This window comes from Leuresthes tenuis, unplaced genomic scaffold, assembly GCF_036924035.1.
Source record: "Leuresthes tenuis unplaced genomic scaffold, fLeuTen1.0.hap1 SCAF_2, whole genome shotgun sequence".
NCBI classification, from domain to species: Eukaryota; Metazoa; Chordata; class Actinopteri; order Atheriniformes; family Atherinopsidae; genus Leuresthes; species Leuresthes tenuis.
The window spans coordinates 29,160,878-29,175,286 of record NW_027325356.1 but is presented as its reverse complement, the minus strand read 5'-3'; the positions used below and the strand labels follow the sequence as shown (position 1 = coordinate 29,175,286).

The 14,409-nt window shown below is 42.2% G+C and overlaps 2 non-coding genes across 2 annotated transcripts; both read left to right on the top strand.

Annotated features, from left to right (window-relative positions):
* The first annotated feature begins 577 nt into the window (after window positions 1-577).
* LOC140302514 (U2 spliceosomal RNA) lies at window positions 578-760 on the top strand. Its single transcript, XR_011914978.1, has one exon. It is a non-coding gene; the product is annotated as a U2 spliceosomal RNA (small nuclear RNA).
* A 411-nt stretch (window positions 761-1,171) lies between these two features.
* Window positions 1,172-1,284, top strand: LOC140302607 (U5 spliceosomal RNA). The gene has a single exon (XR_011915061.1). It is a non-coding gene; the product is annotated as a U5 spliceosomal RNA (small nuclear RNA).
* Window positions 1,285-14,409: the final 13,125 nt, after the last annotated feature.

Here is a 14,409-nt window from a genome sequence, read left to right as displayed (position 1 = left end):
CATGGTGTATAGTCGGGCATTCTCACCCTTTCTCATCAGCTTTTTACAAATTATGGTCGGACATTCACACCTACTTGCAGCCGAATACTTCCGCTCCACCTTTTAGTGATGTATGGTTGGCATTTGCACCTTATCTTACCTTCTTTTTATACTGATTGCTGAAGATTAAGTTGTTCTTTCTAAAACTACAAAATTTTTTTAATTGTTCAAACTCGATTTGAAGTGGATAAATAAGGAGGACAAACGGTTTTAAGTCAGGCTGATAGAAGGAATTAATTTTATAGCAAAATCTGTATTTCGTCATATGTCGAGAGATGCTTATTGCTGAAGAAGTTTTTTCTCATTCTACAAAGTACAACGTTGTATCAGTTAAGTCTGGCCTGGGTAAAACACTGATGGGTATTTCTGACATGCAATCATGAGGCTTTCCATCTGTGGGGTAGGTAGCAGTGTGGATGGATTAAGTGTAGCACATCTCTCGACAACAAGGTGTGGCTGTGAAAGAAGAACAGTTATGTAGGAGAGATGTCTGGTAAAGATATTTTGTTAAGTAACCATATCACAGCCACTGTATGAGGTACCTTAAGTGTTAATGGGTGAAATAACACCATAAAGACTCAGTTTAATATCTGATATGTCCTCTATACGAGGACTACATATTAAATGGATTTTTAGCAATAGGAGTTGAAAAAGGAGCTTGCTCCGTTCACTCCAAGCATCGACCCGGTACTGCAGTGCCACTGGGAACGGTGCGCTCTTCTCTGCTCTTGTGCAAAAGCAAACAGCGGTGCAGGATGGAAGTTTCAGGGAGCCCAAGATGAAACTTTCTTTTAATCTGCTGAGAAAAGAGAGTGAATGCGAAGTGGACTTTAACACGAATCTGGGAGCGAGCCAATTGCGGGCTAACCGGGAGAATTGCTTGAAAGAAACGCGACACCGAATGAGCGGTCAGAACAAAGCCTCAATACGGTGTTCCCGTGGTGTTTGTGGCTGCCTTGTCTTTTGCACAGAGTAAAAGACAAGGCAGCCATCGAATAGGGCCCGATTGTTCCTACTTGGTCAGCTGAGGAGAAAGGGGGGGGAGCAAGCATCTCAACCAAGCAAAGCCTACCATGGGGAAGGTGGCTATGCCAACTAGCCTGATGCCCTGCTCCCGCAGTGATGGATAATCGTACTCTGGTTTCTCTTCATAACGTACAAGTCTTTCGCCTTTTACTAAACACTTCCGTGGAGAGCAGCACTAATGAGTTGTTTCTAATTTTGGCAGGCTTTACCTTTGCGGGTGAAGCCCTTTCTGTCTGTGAAAAAGAAATCTTGTTACTGTGCAGAGTGACTTCTCTGAGTAGAGTTGCCTTACTTGTTGCGACTGTGCCGATGTTGCTTGAATGGTGCTCGCTGGAGCGTGCGGGAGTGCAAAGTTATGCCATTTAAGGGCTGAAGAGTGCTCAGTGCAGCGGGTGGGCGGAGGTGCAAAGTGACACTCTGGCCACCTATGGCCATAAAAAGAACAATGCTACAAGTGCGCATTGTGCCAGGAAGGGCCCTCGGACGTGAACCAGTGGACAGTTATTGCTTCTCTGCCTTCTGCTATTGCTTGGACCTTTTTTTCGTGTGACTCCGGCTCCCTCGTCCGAGTGAGCACAGAGGCGATGCTTCTTTGTGGCTGCGTCCTTGGCCTGCAGCCTCTTGGGCTGTTGCTACTGCCATCTGGATCACAGCCACGGGGGGAATCTGCTTGTGCCTTCTTACCAGCAAGTTTCTTGAGGTCCATATGGCGTCTTTGATGGCGGCCAGGGTGAGCCACCTTTTGACAAATTCCTCTTTCCTGAGGTTCTGATTTTGACTCACCCCATAAAGCACCAGTTGTGCTGACAGGACCTCTCTTGCTGGTAAGTACGGGAAATTTAAGGAGTCGGCTGTTGCCCACAAGTCCACAGCAGCACTGCACTCCCAGAAGAAATGCCTCACCGTCTCAGGCGCGCCACAACCTGGACGGGGGCAGGTGGCCGTCGCCGACATACCCCTGGAGTGCATGACCTGACTGGGAGAATCTCGTGAGCCACCATCCATGACAAATCCCAAAGTCTGTTCAGAAGAGCTGAAAGGTTCACACTGCGCCAAACTGTTGAGGGCTCGCCAAGAGTGAGCCCAAGCACTGGACTCACTGGGGCCTGCTCCTGCACAACAGAGAGCAAAGATCGATGGCACGTTAAAACTTGTACATCTTCTTGTTCTAAATTAAAATGGTTTAAAATTGTCTTTATAAAAGCATAACTTTTTGTTAGATTAAAAGACACAGGTACTTTCAGGTCTGATGGTAAAAGTCGTAATCTTCTCATGTAGGCCCCCATCCATAATCTTGCCATTGCAGCTGCCGCTGGGTTTTTGGATGGGTTAATTGCACACTTTAATTGGACAGAGGTAAAGAGACTTCCTAAAAACAAATACAGATCTGGTACTGCTTTCCCTCCCTTCACTTTTGGCTTCTTCAGTACTTCCCTCCTCAACCTTTCCCATTTGGAGTTCCATAAAAAATAAAAGATGGATCGTTCCAGGTCTAAAATAATTTATTTTTAGAATAAGTAAATGAATAAAGTTTTGTCTAGCAGGTCAAATATGTGCAAAATACAATCAACAGGGCAATCTAAGACCAAAACGAAGATAATTCCCTAAGCCAGTGTATCTTTTTCAACATATTTGTTTGGATTTCATTATTTCATTATTGTGTAGATTTCATTGAACTAAATTAATGTTAAGGGAAACGATTCTGCTCAGTGACAACAGAGGTTTTTACCAAATGGACTGAAATATTTCCATGTGCACAAGCCGATGCACTCTCAGTAGCAAAAGCACGGGTAAAATAAATCATTTCTAGATTTGAAATTCCTGAAAAGATCTTCAGTGATAATTTGACACACTGTGTAAACAACGTCATCTCACTGATGGCAAAGAACTTAAAATAGACCTTAGAAACGACTGTGCATATCATCCACAATCAGCAGGTTTCGTGGAGAGACACAATGGAATAATTAAGTCAAGACTGAAAAAAATCATGGAAGAAATGGGAAATATTGGGTTTACTGTTTACCATCCTAAAAATGCATCCTCCAACTAGCACAAGATGAACTCCATTTGAGAAAAGGTATGGAAGACCATTTGTACTCCCACAGTCAAAACACAGTCATCAACTGACATGATGAAGAAAAAAAGAAAAAGAGAAGAAACCTTAGCAGTATACAAATATTAACAAGTAGAGAGATCTCTTCTGTTTAGTCTGTTCCAGGTGAACCGGTGAAGGAATCTCTGAAGACAGTAAAACCCGGGGACTGGATCATCATCAAAGTGATAAAGAAAAAGAACTGGTCCAGCCCAATGGGGGGAAGGTCCATTTCAGGTACTACTTACATCACCCACAGCAGCTGAAGGACTTCTTGGATTCACTTATCACATTGTACCACGACCTTCAGAAGTAGGGAAAGATTATTTACCCACCACTGTTTTCTGAGGCAAAAGTCTGACTACAAAGGGGAATTCTCTCAACAGGAGGGGGTTCATCTCAACCTCAGTGAAGAAAACAACGGCTAACATGAGAACATAGGGTGTGACTAAAATAACCATACAGAGTACCACCACTGTCCCCTTGACATAGAAAGTGCCACACTAGTAATAACATTTATTTAAACTTGGAGATAAATGGAGAAAATAATCTCATATACAATAGCTGAGACAAAAAAAAACAAAAAACTTTTGAAGACACGATTAAAACAACATTTAGAACATACAATAAGCTTAAAAGGAGTGACAAAGCTGCGACTGCGAAGGCATAGAAGTCTAATTAAAAACAGGAGCAGTAGGACAGACTTTTCTGAAATCTGAGTAAGCTCTGGGAATAAAATTTAGATAATGATCAGACTTGGCCTTTCTTATTTCTGCTGTACCTTTATTTCTAAGCTTCCTAAAAGCAAGGCAATGACCCGGGTCCCTCATATGCCCAGCTAGCATCCAAGGTTTATTTATTTTTTAAGTAAAGAAGACAGTTCTGACGAAAGCCAGGGACTAGACCTGTTCTAAGTTCTATACTTTTTAAAAGGGGCGTGTTTATCAACTATGGAATTAGAAGATTTACAAAAATGGTCAAGTGCTAGATCTTCATCTGGGATTTTAACAGTGTCATGAGTATAACTATTCAACAGATCAGTTAAAAAAAAATCCTGCTCATGGAGATGTTTCAGGATCTGGATACCAAGCGTGGACCTAATGTTTTCATTTTTGCAATTCTGATACAGGCTATTGAGCAGTGATAACTAACACCAAGTTCAGATACTGCAGATTTTCTACCTTTGATTTGTTAAGATTGAGCCAATCAGGGACAACCTTGAAGGATCTCTTAAGATTGGTTTTGTAGGATCAGTAATTACCTGAGAAAGGTTGATATTGGTACACACCTTTTTTAAATGATCAGAGGCAGAGTTCAACTTGTTTAAATTAAAATTGCCACACAGAGATTGGGTTTAGGCCACATGCACACAGAATGACATCAACAAATATAAGAAATATTAAACATTTACACATAGATTTTTGAATACATGTAGAGGAATGATACTTTGAAATGTGCTCATTGCGGAGTTATGATGAGTTGAGTAATGAACTATTCTGGGAAAGAGGTTCTATTCCCAGCATCATGATGGACACTCCTGATATAGAAGGTTTCGCTAACGCATTGGAATTGTTGTACTATTTTCATATGCATGTGCAATGAAGAATTGCTTGCTGCTGATAAATGCAAAGAAGAACAGCTTACACATAGATGCTCACATATAGGCTGCTGAATGCAACGAAGACCTGCTTATCCAGTAAAGTTCAATGTCAATGTGTAATATTCAATTAGGATTTGCAAAACAGTGAAGTTAAACAATGAATGGGTCCATAGTCGGTATGACAAGACTAAAGGAATATTTACCTGGGTGTACGTTCAAACAGAGATGAGAAAATTGCGATAAATAATTGTTTGTTTGTTTGTTAGTATGTATATGAATGTTATGTGTATAAACTGTGTTGAGTTGTAGTTACTCAGTAGTGTCTCAGTGAAACAACCGACGGGGGAAGCCTTGCGGTGACAACAAAAGCAGTGTTTTACTGATCAGTCAAGTTGCTCCAGTGTACTCCATACAAACTGGTTGGTTACTGAAGGGATAGAAAATGGGGAATACTTGTTTTAAAGCAAACAAGGAATTAGATGGGAAAAATACATGTTTTAACGGGACCCAGACAATATTAAATACTCAGACAGATGGGAGAAGAAGTGTAGTTTTGTAGGAAATCACAAAATTATTACATAAAATTAGTGAAATCAATTGAAGAATGCCTTTCTGAAGAGCTGTTTACCACAGATGAGCAGCTTTGCGACCAAGCACATTGTAGATCGCTTTACTGCCAAAATGATCTAATTTAATGGATTGGTTTAGACATGCATAACAGCATTTTAAGAACAAAGAGAGAAACAAAAAGGGACAACGCTTCATGGTGGAAGGTGATGTATAAATAACTGTGTATATGATGAAGGAGAGACCATTTGAGCACCACAGCCATTTCGCAGCACAGGGACAGCAGTCCAAGTTAAAGGATCTCCCACGTGGTATCACCTGTCACACTGTGTCAAGGCATCAAAAGAAGAAAAAATCACCAAACTCAAGGACAAAGAGACGAAGACTCCGGTGAACGAAGAGAGAGGACTGACAAACCAGAAATACAAAAGGATGCTCGATATCAAGATCCAAAAGAAGAGGCTAACAATGCCACGAACACTTACGATGCTGGGAATGATGCCAGCAATGAACAGAGAAGAAGATTCAGTGTCATCAATCTGCAACACGTGCCTCTAATGAGGGGGTGAATATAGAATCCTCAACGATTACAACGTCTCTGGGAACTGTGACAACAACAAGGTTTAAACCATTTTGATATATATTGTAACCTATTGGCAAAGGACTAGTGCTGAAAATGAGGTAAATCTAATCCACCACTGTCCTTGGTCTTCTGTAGGGTTTTTAAACTAAGGGTTTGTTTTTCCACAGAAATTTGGAGATGCATGAATCTAGTGACTTAAACCAAGTAGCAGATGGTTTTATGGGGATCATTGAGAACAAATAGTTAACTTTTGGTAGTATCATCATTTTAATGGTTGTAACTCTCCCCATAAGTGATATAGGTAAGGACTTCCAACGAGAGAGCTCGTCCTCTATTCTCTTTAATAATTGCACATAATTTAGCTTTGTTAGCTCTGAGAGCCTGGAGGAAATGTTTATGCCTAAATATCTAATATTTCCCGACTGTAAAGTGATCGCAGGTATATTCTGGACCCTACAGTTAATGGGCAGAACTGTGGTCTTAGACCAGTTGATAGAGTAGTCACAAAGTGCAGAGAATTTATTTATGAGTGTGATCGTGTGAGTGAGAGACATCTGTGAGTTCTGAAGGAAAAGTAATACATCATCAGCATAAAGACTTATTTTATGCTCAATATTTTGGGGTTGGATGCCTTTAATATTTCTATCTTGTCTGATAGCAGCTGCTAAAGGTTTGATGAAAATAGCAAAAAGTGAGGGAGAAAGTTGGTAACCCTGTCTTGTACCTCTCTGCAGACTGAAGCTTGGAGAAGTTTGATCATTTGTCCTGACACTTGCATTTGGGGAGCTATATAATATCCTTATCCAGTTGATGAAGTGTGACACAAACCCGAATTTGTTTAATGTTGCGAATAAAAATTTCCAGTTCACTCCATCAAATGCTTTTTCTGCATCTAGAGAGGCGATTATGGTTTCCAAGTTGTTGATGGTAGAATAGTCTATGAGAAAAAGCGGGTGAGAAAAGGTGCGAATGTCCAACCATACATGATCAAAAGCAGGAGTTGATGTGTTCGGCTACAAGAAGGTTTGAATGCCCGACCATAGTTTGTAAAAAGCGGGTAAGAAAAGGTTCAAATGCCCGAACATACACCATCAAAAGAGGGAGCGGAGGTGTTCCGCTGTAAGAAGGTGTGAATGTCTGACCGTAGATGGTAAAAAGCGGGTAAGAAAAGGTTAAAATATCCGACTGTACACAATCAATAGCGGGAGAGGAGTTTTTCGGCTAAAAGAAGGTGTGAAAGTCCGACCATGGTTTGTAAAAAGCGGGTAAGAAAAGGTTTGAATGCCCGAATATACACCATCAAAAGCGGAAGCGGAGGTGTTCGGCTGCAAGAAGGTGTGAACGTCCGACCAAAGTTTGTAAAACGCAGTTAAGAAAAGGTTCGAATATCCAACCAAACATAATCAAAAGCGGGAGCAGAGCTGTTCAACTGCAAGTAGGTGTGAATGTCAGATCATAATTTGCAAAAAGCTGATGAGAAAGGGTGAGAATGCCCGACTATACACCATCAAATGCGGGAGCGGAGTTGTTCGGCTGTGAGTAGGTGTGAATCTCCGACCATAATTGCTGAAAAATGTGTTATAAAAGGTAAGAATGCCGGTCCACACATCATCAAAAGCGAGAGAGGTGGTGTTCGGCTGCAAGTAGGTGTGAATGTCCGACTAAAGTTCAAATATATTAACAAAAGCGGGAGGAGAGGTCTTCGGATGAGAGTGGTTGAGAATTTCCAACCATAATCTATAAAATGCGGGGGAAAAAAAAGTGTGATAGAACACTAAAAGGTGGAGCGGAAGTGTTCGGCTGCAAGAAGGTGTGAATGTCCGACTATATTTGGTGAAAAGCAGGTGAAGCAAGGTCTGAATGCCCAACCTTACATCATCAAAAGCGAGATCAGAGGTGTTTGGCTGCAAGAAGGCCATAGTTTTGCCATAAGCGGGTAAGGTGCGAATGACCGACTAAATATAAACAAAAGTGGGGGCGGAGGACTTCGGATGCAAGTGGGTGTGAATATCTCACCATACAAGTATGGTGGAGAGGAAGCTGTGAATGGCCGACCATAGTTTGCGAAAAGCGGGTGAGAAAAGGTGCAAATGTCCAACCATACATGATCAAAACAGGTAGCGGAGGTGTTTTGTTGCGACAAGGTGTGAATGTCCACCCATAATTAATGAAAAGCGGGCAACAAGTAGGTTCGAATGCCCAACCATACATCATCAAAAGCAGGAGTGGATGTGTTCGGCTACAAGAAGGTTTGAATGTCCGAGCATAGTTCGTAAAAAGCGGGTAAGAAAAGATTCGAATGCCCGAACGTACACCATCAAAAGAGGGAGCGGGGGTGTTCCGCTGTAAGAGGGTGTGAATGTCCGACCATAGTTGGTAAAAAGCGGGTAAGAAAATGTTAAAATACCCGACTGTACACAATCAAAAGAGGCAGCGGAGTTGTTCAGCTAAGAGAAGGTGTGAATGTCCGACCATGGTTTGTAAAAAGCGGGTAAGAAAAGGTTCGAATGCCCGAACGTACACCATCAAAAGAGGGAGCGGAGGTGTTCCGCTGTAAGAGGGTGTGAATGTCCGACCATAGTTGGTAAAAAGCGGGTAAGAAAATGTTAAAATACCCGACTGTACACAATCAAAAGAGGCAGCGGAGTTGTTCAGCTAAGAGAAGGTGTGAATGTCCGACCATGGTTTGTAAAAAGCGGGTAAGAAAAGGTTCGTATGCCCGAATATACACCATCAAAAACGGAAGCGGAGGTGTTCAGCTTCAAGAAGGTGTGAACGTCCGACCAAAGGTTGTAAAAAGCAGTTAAGAAAAGGTTCGAATATCCAACCAAACATAATCAAAAGCGGGAGCAGAGCTGTTCGACTGCAAGTAGGTGTGAATGTAAGATCATAATTTGCAAAAAGCTGATGAGAAAAGGTGAGAATTCCTGACTATACACCATCAAATGCGGGAGCGGAGTTGTTCGGCTGTGAGAAGGTGTGAATCTCCGACCATAATTGTTGAAAAATGTGTTAGAAAAGGTAAGAATGCCGGTCCATCCATCATCAAAAGCGATAGAGGTGGTGTTCAGCTGCAAGTAGGTGTGAATGTCCAGCCATAATTACTCACAAACGGGTGAGAAAAGGTAGTATTGCCAGATCATACATGATCAAAACAGGGAGCGGAGGTGGTTCAGCTGCAAGAAGGTGTGAATGTCCGACTAAAGTTCAAATAGATTAACAAAAGCGAGAGGAGAGGTCTTCGGATAAGAGTGGTTGAGAATTTCCAACCATAACATATGAAATGCTGTGAAAAAAAAGGTGTGATAAAACACTAAAAGGTGAAGCGGAAGTGTTCGGCTGCAAGAAGGTGTGAATGTCCGACTATATTTGGTGAAAAGCAGGTGAAGCAAGGTCTGAATGCCCAACCTTACATCATCAAAAGCGAGATCAGAGGTGTTTGGCTGCAAGAAGGCCATAGTTTGCCATAAGCGGGTAAGGTGCGAATGACCGACTAAATATAAACAAAAGTTGGGGCGGAGGACTTCGGATGCAAGTGGGTGTGAATATCTCACCATACAAGTATGGTGGAGAGGAAGCTGTGAATGGCCGACCATAGTTTGCGAAAAGCGGGTGAGAAAAGGTGCAAATGTCCAACCATACATGATCAAAACAGGTAGCGGAGGTGTTTGGTTGCGACAAGGTGTGAATGTCCACCCATAATTAATGAAAAGCGGGCAACAAGTAGGTTCGAATGCCCAACCATACATCATCAAAAGCAGGAGTGGATGTGTTCGGCTACAAGGTTTGAATGTCCGAGCATAGTTCGTAAAAAGCGGGTAAGAAAAGATTCGAATGCCCGAACATACACCATCAAAAGAGGGAGCGGAGGTGTTCCGCTGTAAGAGGGTGTGAATGTCCGACCATAGTTGGTAAAAAGCGGGTAAGAAAATGTTAAAATACCCAACTGTACACAATCAAAAGAGGCAGCGGAGTTGATCAGCTAAGAGAAGGTGTGAATGTCCGACCATAGTTTGTAAAAAGCGGGTAAGAAAAGGTTCGTATGCCCGAATATACACCATCAAAAACGGAAGCGGAGGTGTTCAGCTTCAAGAAGGTGTGAACGTCCGACCAAAGGTTGTAAAAAGCAGTTAAGAAAAGGTTCGAATATCCAACCAAACATAATCAAAAGCGGGAGCAGAGCTGTTCGACTGCAAGTAGGTGTGAATGTCAGATCATAAATTGCAAAAAGCTGATGAGAAAAGGTGAGAATTCCTGACTATACACCATCAAATGCGGGAGCGGAGTTGTTCGGCTGTGAGAAGCTGTGAATCTCCGACCATAATTGTTGAAAAATGTGTTAGAAAAGGTAAGAATGCCGGTCCATCCATCATCAAAAGCGAGAGAGGTGGTGTTCGGCTGCAAGTAGGTGTGAATGTCCAGCCATAATTACTCACAAACGGGTGAGAAAAGGTAGTATTGCCAGACCATACATGATCAAAACAGGGAAGCGGAGTTGTTCGGCTACTAAAAGGTGTGAAAGTCCGACCATGGTTTCTAAAAAGCGGGTAAGACAAGGTGTGAATGCCCGACAATGTATGATCAAAAGAGGGAGCGGAGGTGTTCAGCAGCAAGAAGGTCTGAATGTCCATCGATAATTGCTAGAAAACATGAAAGAAAATTTTCGAATATCAAACCGCGCATGATCATAAACAGGAGAGGAGGTGTTCAGCTGCAAGAAGGTGTGAATGTCCACCCATAATTACTGAAAAATGGGTAAGACAAGGTGCCAATGCCCGAACATACACGATCAAAAGAGGGAGCGGAGGTGTTCCGCTGTAAGAAGGTGTGAATGTCCAACCATAGTTGGTAAAAAGCGGGTAAGAAAAGGTTAAAATACCCGACTGTACACAATCAAAAGAGGGAGCGGAGTTGTTCAGCAAAGAGAAGGTGTGAAAGTCCGACCATGGTTTCTAAAAAGCGGGTAAGAAAAGGTTCGTATGCCCGAATATACACCATCAAAAGCGGAAGCGGAGGTGTTCGGCTGCAAGAAGGTGGGAATGTCCAGCCATAATTACTCACAAATGGGTAACAAAAGGTAGTATTGCCAGACAATACATGATCAAAACAGGGAGCGGAGGTGGTTCAGCTGCAAAAAGGTGTGAATGTTCGACTAAAGTTTGTAAAAAGCGGGTAAGACAAGGTTCGAATGCCCGACAATGTATGATCAAAAGAGGGAGTGGAGGTGTTCAGCTGCAAGAAGGTCTGAATGTCCATCAATAATTGCTGGAGAACATGAAAGAAAATTTTCGAAAATCAAACCGCACATGATCATAATTGGGAGAGGAGGTGTTCAGCTGCAAGAAGGTGTGAATGTCCACCCATAATTTCTGAAAAATGGGTAAAAAAAAAGTGCGAATGCCCAACCATACATCATCAAAAGCAGGAGTGGATGTGTTCGGCTAAAAGAAGGTGTGAACGTCCAACCAAAGTTTGTAAAAAGCAGTTAAGAACAGGTGCGAATATCCAACCAAACATAATCAAAAGCGGGAGCAGAGCTGTTCAACTGCAAGTAGGTGTGAATGTCAGATCATAATTTGCAAAAAGCTGATGAGAAAGGGTGAGAATGCCCGACTATACACCATCAAATGCGGGAGCGGAGTTGTTCGGCTGTGAGTAGGTGTGAATCTCCGACCATAATTGCTGAAAAATGTGTTATAAAAGGTAAGAATGCCGGTCCACACATCATCAAAAGCGAGAGAGGTGGTGTTCGGCTGCAAGTAGGTGTGAATGTCCGACTAAAGTTCAAATATATTAACAAAAGCGGGAGGAGAGGTCTTCGGATGAGAGTGGTTGAGAATTTCCAACCATAATCTATAAAATGCGGGGGAAAAAAAAGTGTGATAGAACACTAAAAGGTGGAGCGGAAGTGTTCGGCTGCAAGAAGGTGTGAATGTCCGACTATATTTGGTGAAAAGCAGGTGAAGCAAGGTCTGAATGCCCAACCTTACATCATCAAAAGCGAGATCAGAGGTGTTTGGCTGCAAGAAGGCCATAGTTTTGCCATAAGCGGGTAAGGTGCGAATGACCGACTAAATATAAACAAAAGTTGGGGCGGAGGACTTCGGATGCAAGTGGGTGTGAATATCTCACCATACAAGTATGGTGGAGAGGAAGCTGTGAATGGCCGACCATAGTTTGCGAAAAGCGGGTGAGAAAAGGTGCAAATGTCCAACCATACATGATTAAAACAGGGAGCGGAGGTGTTTGGCTGCGACAAGGTGTGAATGTCCACCCATAATTAATGAAAAGCGGGCAACAAGTAGGTTCAAATGCCCAACCATACATCATCAAAAGCAGGAGTGGATCTCTTCGGCTACAAGAAGGTTTGAATGTCCGAGCATAGTTTGTAGAAAACGGGTAAGAAAAGGTTCGAATGCCCGAACTTACACCATCAAAAGAGGGAGCGGAGGTGTTCCGCTGTAAGACGGTGTGAATGTCCGACCATAGTTGGTAAAAAGCGGGTAAGAAAAGGTTAAAATACCCGACTGTACACAATCAATAGAAGGGGGGGAATTGTTCGGCTACAAGAAGGTGTGAAAGTCCGACCATGGTTTGTAAAAAGCAGTTAAGAAAAGGTTCGAATATCCAACCAAACATAATCAATAGCGGGAGCAGAGCTGTTCGACTGCAAGTAGGTGTGAATGTCCACAACGTTGTTCTTTGTTGAAATCGATCTAGACATTGATAAATATGAAGGACAAAGCAGTTTCCACTTGGTTTGAGTGAAGGAATTCATTTTATAAAGAAAGACCTTCACACCTACTTGCAGTCGAACAGCTCTGCTCCCGCTTTTGATTATGTTTGGTTGGATATTCGAACATTTTCTTAACTGCTTTTTACAAACTTTGGTCGGACATTCACACCTTCTTGCAGCCGAACACCTCCGCTTCCGCTTTTGATGGTATATATTCGGGCATTCGAACCTTTTCTTACCCGTTTTTTGCAAACTATGGTCGGCCATTCACAGCTTCCTCTCCACCATACTTGTATGGTGGGATATTCACACCCACTTTTTTTCACCGCATTTCATAGATTATGGTTGGAAATTCTCAACCACTCTCATCCGTAGACCTCTCCTCCCGCTTTTGTTAATATATTTGAACTTTAGTTGGACATTCACACCTTCTTGCAGCTGAACCACCTCCGCTTCCCTGTTTTGATCATGTATGGTCTGGCAATACTACCTTTTCTCACCCGTTTGTGAGTAATTATGGCTGGACATTCACACCTACTTGCAGCCGAACACCACCTCTCTCGCTTTTGATGATGGATGGACCGGCAGTGGAAACTGCTTTGTCCTTCATATTTATCAATGTCTAAATCGATTTCAACAAAGAACAACGTTGTATTTTGCAGTATAGTAAATTGCAACACTGGAGGTTTAGGAATCCGAGAATAAGCTTCTTTTGATACGTTCTGCATGATTTGGGATTTTATGTATAAAATGAATTCCTTCACTCAAACCAAGTTAAAATTGCTTTGTCCTTCATATTTATCAATGTCTAGATCGACTTCAACAAAGAAAAACATTGTATTTTGCAGTAGAAGAAAGTGCAACACTGAAGGACGAGGAATCCGAGAATAAGCTTCTTTTCATACGTTCTGCACGATTTGGGATTTTATGTATAAAATGAATTCCTTCACTCAAACCAAGTGGAAACTGCTTTGTCCTTCATATTTATCAATGTCTGGATCGATTTCAACAAAGAAAAACGTTGAGGACATTCACACCTACTTGCAGTCGAACAGCTCTGCTCCCGCTTTTGATTATGTTTGGTTGGATATTCGAACATTTTCTTAACTGCTTTTTACAAACTTTGGTCGGACATTCACACCTTCTTGCAGCCGAACACCTCCGCTTCCGCTTTTGATGGTATATATTCGGGCATTCGAACCTTTTCTTACCCGTTTTTTGCAAACTATGGTCGGCCATTCACAGCTTCCTCTCCACCATACTTGTATGGTGGGATATTCACACCCACTTTTTTTCACCGCATTTCATAGATTATGGTTGGAAATTCTCAACCACTCTCATCCGTAGACCTCTCCTCCCGCTTTTGTTAATATATTTGAACTTTAGTTGGACATTCACACCTTCTTGCAGCTGAACCACCTCCGCTTCCCTGTTTTGATCATGTATGGTCTGGCAATACTACCTTTTCTCACCCGTTTGTGAGTAATTATGGCTGGACATTCACACCTACTTGCAGCCGAACACCACCTCTCTCGCTTTTGATGATGGATGGACCGGCATTCTTACCTTTTCTAACACATTTTTCAACAATTATGGTCGGAGATTCACACCTTCTCACAGCCGAACAACTCCGCTCCCGCATTTGATGGTGTATAGTCAGGAATTCTCACCTTTTCTCATCAGCTTTTTGCAATTTATGATCTGACATTCACACCTACTTGCAGTCGAACAGCTCTGCTCCCGCTTTTGATTATGTTTGGTTGGAT